The sequence below is a fragment of the Pseudoliparis swirei genome, chromosome 24 (genome assembly GCF_029220125.1).
Source record: "Pseudoliparis swirei isolate HS2019 ecotype Mariana Trench chromosome 24, NWPU_hadal_v1, whole genome shotgun sequence".
Taxonomy (NCBI): Eukaryota; Metazoa; Chordata; class Actinopteri; order Perciformes; family Liparidae; genus Pseudoliparis; species Pseudoliparis swirei.
Genome location: NC_079411.1, coordinates 2,997,565 through 3,005,877, shown reverse-complemented (window position 1 = coordinate 3,005,877; position 8,313 = coordinate 2,997,565).

Below are 8,313 nucleotides of genomic sequence, written 5' to 3'. Positions count from 1 at the left end.
AAACAATAAAAACCAGCGAAATCAGTGATTTAAAGTTTTACAGCTGTTTACTGACGTGAAGTTATGTTTAGAGAATAGAGGGGAGAAAAGAGAGAGAGAGATATATTCTTATTTCGCCTATTTAACGGGCTAGTTCAGGATTGCGTGGCCAGACTGAAAAAAAAATCATAAGGCCTCCTCTTGTTCAGAGGGCCCGGGCCAAATGTAGAGGCGTGGCCGTGACTGCCCGCTGGGCCTTGAATGTAGTTTGAGGACCACTGCTCTTGGCTGTTGATGTCTATCAATATCAGCCTATTTTGAAAATGAGGTCAGAGTGCAATCACGGATCCATATCAGACCAGCGAAGAGGGCAATACGTGGCTGGCATGATCACCCCATTAGGCCAATCAGAACAGCTTGTACTGTTGTTGCCATATAATAATTCATTTTTATTCATAAAGAAAATGTAAACTAGCGGTCTAATCCTCCCCAGGCATGAAACGTGAGGTCGAGGATGTTTTGCATCATCAGTGTATTGCTTGCTTATGCTTCAACTCTGTCAGTTTTTTTTTGGCAATGGGTGCCCTTTTTTTTGGTTTGAGCACCTGCCCCCCAAAATGTCTGTGCACGTGCCTGCTGTCATGGATAAACCAGGAATAAAAAAAACTAAATTCCACTTCCGGAAGTGATGGACGTCGGCCGGCGTGATGGAGGCCGAGGCGTTGGCGAGGTCGTCACGGGAGGGTCCACGTGAGAAGAGGAGGAGGAGGAGGGCTCGGGGCTGTCTCCTCCTGGTCCTCGTCGCCCTCGCTCAGACTCTGGGCGCTCACGATCAACGCTTCAGGACTGACACAACACACATGAGTGTTAGTCTCTCTTCTCATTGGCCCGTCGTTATGTTCTTTCTGCTCTCAGCTTTGTTCCTGCGTGGAGAACCGAGAGGACTATGCGGAGGTGTTAAGAATATATACTCTGAGTTAGCCTAGCTTCAGTATTGTTTGGTATAAATATTATGTGTAAGTTGGAAAACATACTGAATGGAGGCTAAAATCTCCAGCGAAGTTAACTCTGGTGTCTGCTGCGGACTGAAGAAAGATAACAGTGACATCATAGAAATGCTGATGTAAACCCCGTCCTGCACCCGCTGCACTCATCCAAGTAGAGGACTAGAAAAGAGCTCATTGTATTCATTGTTGTTAGAAAAGAGCGCTTCCCAGTCCTTACCTCGTCCGGGAGGATAGATCAAGAGGCCCAGATGGGGCCATTTATTCTCCTCTTCTTAGACAAGTTAAGCCCTTTTATGTCTCTCACACACACTGACCCCCTTCACCGATCCCACGCACGCACTGACATCGTGGGAAGAAGCCCCCTCCGGTGTGTGGACGACCTTATAAGAGGACTAGGCCCCATCCTTGAAGAGATAAGGAGGCGTCTCAAGGAAGCCTTCTTGCCTGAGAGGGGACATTATATCAACACATCTGTCCTCTCTTCACCCCTTCTAGTTTACATATATTCATGAGCTGGCCACAACATCCAATGAAGGGACATTTTAGAGGCAGGAGCGGGGCAACAAGAACTAATGAGAAGACACGCCCCTTATGCTCCTGTCCAATCAGAACTGTCCTTATCATTCTATTTAAGATGGCGCTCACTCTGGAGACGGTATCATCCTTCTCCAGCCCGGAAGCCATTGGTAACAGGTTTTGGATTTGGGTCCATGCATGATGTCTACTTGTATCCTGATTTTGAATAAACGCTTTATAGATTTAAAGTAGAAGTCTACCGCTCTTTCTTTCCAGTGAGTGTGCGTCCAGGTGGTGTGTGCGTTTCCAACTCCTAACAAATGGTAGCAGAGGATGGTTGTGAAACCCGGTCCAGAAGACCTGAAGAAGGACGAGCGTTTGAGACCTCCGGACGGACCACTGCGTTCAAGGCCCACTCCAAGAACCCTGATCAAAACACCGGTGTACAAAATAAGGTAGGACTGAACCTATTCATTTAAATCAGTCAGATTGAATACTCTAAATTTGATCAGGGTATTGGAGTAGTGATTGAAACTGCATAATTTTTTGACTTGAGTTAAAAATAGAATAAAGCGTAAAAAAGGAAATCACGATACAGTTTGACTAGAAAGACGAGGGCCCTGCATACGTAGAAGACTCTGGTGAAGAGCCGGATGCGGCACCGAGCGAGGGGGCCTCACGCACGTGAAGACTCTGCAGAAGAGCCGGTTGTGTGGCAATCCGAAGGCAGGTGGCTCGCTTGCATGAAGACTCTGCAGAAGAGCCGGTTATTGGCACCTAAGGCGAGGTGTGGCCTGCGCGTGAAGACTCTGCAGAAGAGCCGTGTGTGTGGCACGAGACGCAGGTGGCCTACGTGAAGACTCTGCAAGAGAGCCGGTGCGGCACAAGACGAGCGCCTCGCATCAGAGACACGTGTATGCATAAACTGTGAATGAATGTTGAATACCGGTGGTGAATAAAGTTGTCAAAGAGTGGGATCAACAGAGCAGAGTCGAAACTTTCTCGATTGTCAACGCAAGCTCTAGTCTGTTGAATTGCAGGTGATAAATAAGGATTTATTGTTTGAAAGACTGCCATGCGAGTAAAGAACACATTGTAGCGGCGATTATGTACTCGTTTAAAAGCGATTCACGAGTTTGAGATTGAGAAGATACTGAGAAACAACGAGGGAAACTTTCTGCTTAACAAGAACAGAAAACGCAATAAACACAGAGGAGAGGAGAGGTTGCTGCGCGTCTCTCTTGGCTGCTGAACGGGCACGCGCCTTCACAGACAGGCGGCCCCTCCTTACCCACTTTAGCTGCGCGCGCGCAGCTCGTCTTGCGAACTCCCTGAGCGAGCTAAGTTGAGAGCAGCACAAGAACAGGACAGTGACAAAATAATTCCTTTTGAGGATAAGAGATAGTGTTGGGTTTACTATTGATTTTGAGAAACAATAGTGGTTATTATTACAGTAATGCCGTTCGGCGTACGAGTAATTGATTTCCCATCACTGTTCCAGTACTGAGTTTTATTTGTTTATCTTTTTTGATTGACAGTTTTAGAGAATAGTGTTGGGTTTACTGTTTTTGGGAAAAGACAGTGGTTATTATTACAGTAAAGCCGTTAGGCGTCACCGGAGTAGTCAATTGTAATTTCAAACACCGTTTCAAAACTGAGGTTTTATTTTGAATTAAGTTTCAAAGGATAGTTTTTAGGGTTTACTGTTTTTGAGAAAAGGAGCAGTGGTTATTATTACAGTCGGCTGACTCCGTTGGTACGAGTAATCAATTTCTCATGAGCTGTTAAGAAATCAGCACCTATGTATGTCACGATGTGCAAATGTTTTGTTTTTTCCCCCATAAGCTGATAGTGTGTGTGAACATCACCTTTCTTTACCTACTCTTGTGCGATGTGCAAATGTTTTTTTTTTTCCCCATAAGCTGATAGTGTGTGAACATCACCTTTCTTTCTGGAACATAGTTTTAATAAAGCACGCATATTTTTTAATATTAACAGAGAAAGCGGACATCTGCAGATACCCAGATAAAGATAAAGAACACAACAACACATAATGACGAGCCCACCCAAGGAGAGATGACAGTGCAGATTGGTTGAAAGAACGAGTGAAGGACAGAGCAGGCCTGGAATGGGCGAAGAAGTACAAAGTATTAAAAGAGTAGAAGGAAGTTGGATACAAAGGGGATGGTTAAGACCAAATACAATTCTCTCCCCAATGAGGAAGAAAGAGAAAGCATGAGAAAAGCATAGACAAAGGATGTAGAAGATGCAAAGACAGATATAACAAGATAAAGAAGGGTGAGCACAATTTCAACCCGTGAGAAAGGCTAAAATAGAAATAACAGAGGCTGAGGAAGAGGCAGGTCAAACAATGGGCCCTCGAACTGGAACGTAAAACAAAATCAATAAGAGACGGCAGGGTAGAGAAAGCTCAGCAGCAGGACAGCAGGTTATACCCAAACCTAAAGAACACTGATCTAAAATAGACAGCAGAGCAGGCCGACAACGCCGTCCATCATATCATTCAAGCAAACTATTCATACAGATGCGGTAATAGAAGTGGCAGATGGAGGATCAAAGAGCCTCCATCTCAGGCATCTGTAACACTGAATGCAGTGCAGGGACAGGTGAATGCAGACTTTAAATCCAGAACCCAGATGACAATGAGACTAAGCAACTTGTCAGGGACAACAGAAGGACTGGAAGACATGACTGGACATACAGAAAAAACACTAAGTAACCAACAAGCACAAGGTGTGCGTGAACAGAACCACCTCCTTCAAACAGGCACAAGCCATCCAATCACAGCACTAGCACACCAACAACAGTCGAGGTTGAGAGAGAAAAGCTGGCCAAAAAACAATAGGAACGCCTCCAGAGGGAGACACAGCTTAGGGAGGAGCCTGAACCACGGCCCCACAGAAGAGATGCTGAGCACATGATGAAGAACTTGATAGACAGGAAAGAGAGAGGAAATCAGAGGAAAGGAGACAGTCAGCAGAAATCAGATAGTGACATAAACAAAAGATGGCGAAACTAGGTCAGCAGAGGGAGACAGTGAGCCAGAAGAGCATGATGACCAGCTAGAGCACGGTGGCAGCACCACTAGGTAATGCAGGCTGCTACAATGTGTGGCAGACTTGAACTCCTCTCCACTGACACCTCCCCTCAGAACCAGGTCAGGTCATCAGTATGGAAGAAGACGCTCCGCAGGGGCCTCACCTGTCACAGGGACCCCATTTTTCCTGACCTTTCACCTGTCCCACAACTCCCTTTGGTGCAAGCCCCGGGCATGCATAGCCAGGGTTTGGATTATGTTCCATACTCACCGTAGACACACTAACAGCGGTATTGATGACATTACCCCCCTGATGAACGGGGCTGATGATGGTGGATAGCAGCATAAAGTGGCCACTACTGGTACAGACTTGGCTCTAGGTGACTTTCGCCGCTTTCTGGCAGGATGTGTGGGTGCAGCACCCGCACAAACAATTTGGGAGAAGATAGGGATCACAGAGAAACACACCCACTATGACATACTTCACTGTCATAGACTTGGCGAATGCATTTTTTTCCATACCTCTGGCGGTTGAAAGTCAACCCTATTTTGCATTACACATGATGAGTAGCGCTACACCTACTCTGTGTTACCACAAGGATACAGGGACTCCCCCGGTCTGTTCAACAAAGCACTGAAGGAACATTTGTCTGTGCTAACGATCCCAGCAGGTGTTGTGTTAATTCAGTATGTTGGCGACCTACTGCTAGCGGCAGAAACAGCTGAGCACAATGTCTGGACGTGACCCTGGCACACTCTTGACCCTATTATCAGATAAGGGCTACAAAGTCAAAAGAGAAAAGTGCAGTGCTGCAGACGACAGGTTACCTTTCCTGGGCAGACAGATTTCAGCAGAAGGACTCACTATAACTAACAGCCAAAGAGAAAGCATCCTACACCACACCATGCCACAGATCGTCGCAGAAATGCTCTCATTTCTCGGCCTAACTGGTTACAGCCGTTCACATGTACCAGACACACAGGAAGCGACAGCCCCTAAGGGACATAGTGCGCATTGCAGGTCCAAGAAACATGACAGCCACCTTGATTTGGACATCAGAGGCCTCAGAGGCCTTTTCGAACGTGTTAAACAGATTTTGTCCCAAGTTGCGGCCCTCAGGAGCCCTGATTATGGCTCTCCCTTTTCAGATGTTTCTGAAAGGAATGGCTTTGTCAATGCCATCCTATATCAGAAACAAAGAGGGGACAGGTGTGTATTATTGTACCACTCATCTAAATTAGATGTAGTAGAAACAGGACAAACCACATGCGGAAGATATGTGGCATCAGTAGCCAAGGCACTAGATAAAACAGCACACATAACCATGGGACATGAAGTAATGATACACACAGCACATGGTGTGGCAGCATTTCTGCTGAGCAAAGAATTCACATTCAGCTCAGCCAGAAAGACCAAGCTCCATAACACCTGTACGGCCTCTAATGTAACCTATGAGACAGGACTAAACAACATGGCAGACAGAGTCACGAATGGTCCCCCACATGTGTGAAGAACACGCAGTAAAAGAGAACAAGCTAAGGGTAGACCTGCATAACACCCCCTTAACAGACCCAGACATGACCCTATTCAGTGACGGCTGTTGCTATAGGACACAGGAAGGAAACAAAGCATCATATGCAGTGGTAGAGCAGACTGAAGAAGGTGAATATGAGATCAGGAAAGAAGGCGTATTACCACAACCAGCATCAGCACAGGTTGCAGAAGTAATCGCCCTGACTCAAGCACTGACTCTGGCCACAGGAAAGACAGCCAATATTTACACAGACTCTTGCGTCATGCGCATGGAGCTGTACATATTGACGGCCCTGCATGGGTCAGACGACATTTATCACCTGGTGACCAACCAATCAAACACAGAGCTCAGATGGAACAGCTACTAGGCATAGTACAGCTGCCCAGAAAAGTAGCCGTGATGAAATGTAAAGGACATGACAAAACACCAAAGACAATGTCAAAAGGAAATGACGCAGCAGGCGCTGCAGCCAAAGCCGCAGGAGGCTATGTGCAAGACAGATGATATCCGACCAGAACTACCACAACAGACTGAACTAACTGAGAGCGAGTTAGTGGAAATACAAGTTAAAGCAGGACCTTATGAGTGGTCGTCATGGGAAGAAAAGGAGCAACTAGAGACTCCACCTCTAAGAGGACTATGGAGAAGCCATGATGGCGAATAGTGGCTCCTGCCCAGCTCGTGCCTTCTGTTAAAAGATGCACGGCCTCACACATGAAGGAAAAAGAGAACATTGATGAATATCAATCACCTGGTGGCATCCACATATGGAGAGTATGGTAAATTTGTATTGTGATGAATGTACAGTTTGTGGAAACCACAATGCAAAGAAGCCATTCCAGTCCCCCATGGGATTCTACCCTGTTCCCTCAGCATGCTTCCAAGAAATCATGATAGACTACACAGACATGGGACCAGATAATGTAGTCGCAGGAAAGAGATATCTGTTGGTAATGGTAGATAGGTTCTCCAAGTGGGTGGAGGCAATCCCGACCAGAAAAGAAGACTCGCTCTCCGTGGTAAAGTGGCTGAGAAATGAACTCATACCCAGGTACGGAATACCCAGAGTAATCAGATCAGACAATGGAGCACATTTTAACAGCAAACTGCTGGCAAGTTGAGGCCTCACAGGGGATTTCCCATAAATATGGTTCAGTGTATCATCCTCAATCTCAAGGTCTGGTAGAAAGAGCGAATCAAACAATCAAAGGAAAAATAGCTAAGGCCTGTGAGGGAACCAAGTTGACGTGGGTTCAAGCATTACCTTTTAAGCTCTGATGTCCATGAGAACATCACCAGGTGCCAAAAGCATTTGACCCTCATGAAATACTGGCGGAAGACGATGCACAGGGCCACCCAGAGGCGGAGGTCAATGCGCCGCCTCTGGATGTCCAGATGATCGAAATGAGTGACTACATGAAAAGCTAACATCCCTTACCAAAGCTCTCTCCTGCAGGTGTCCAGGGCCCATGCGACACCAGCGGAGGAAGAACAACAGTAAGGTCAAAATTGGCGACTGGGTCGGGTCAAAGTTCACAAAGAAAGTGGACTCAACCTAGGTGGACTGGTCCGTGCGAGGTGAAGGAAATACGACACACTCGGTCCAGGTCAAAGGTAAATCAGAGCACCTTGGCACCACTCAACACATTGCGTCCCAGCTAACGCCCCACTAGGTCCCTGGCGAGGTCAGAGCAGACTTACAGATGTCGAGTACCAAGAGCAATTAGGACGCTGCTTGGGCCCCGATGCCAATCCGGCAGAAACAAGGAGGTTTCAACCTCGAACCCTAAAGGAGATGGGTTTTGGAACAAAAACAACAGCCATAATAGCAGTAGCCTGCGGTCTGTTGGTGCTAGTTATATTAGGAGGATTCGCCTGGAAAGAAAGAACATAAAGATAGATAGACTCACACACGACGCCATCCTACTAGCTAAACACTTCACGCCACGCAACCCAGAACTAAATAGAGTAAAGAGATCCCCTGCAGCCAGCCCCAAACACATGAGAGCATGCGACGCATACTGGATACTTAATTACCCCAGGGACAGTACCACGTCCTTCACCTTTGACTTATGTGAGGTAATTGGATGTCAAGGGAACCCGTTAGCATGGAGTGGCTATGACTTATATCTCTGTGCAGAGCCCACACTAGTGTGGGACTGAAGAAGATGGTGAATACAGAGGGCACAGGAAAGTCTTGTAAAACTGGGGCATGGTA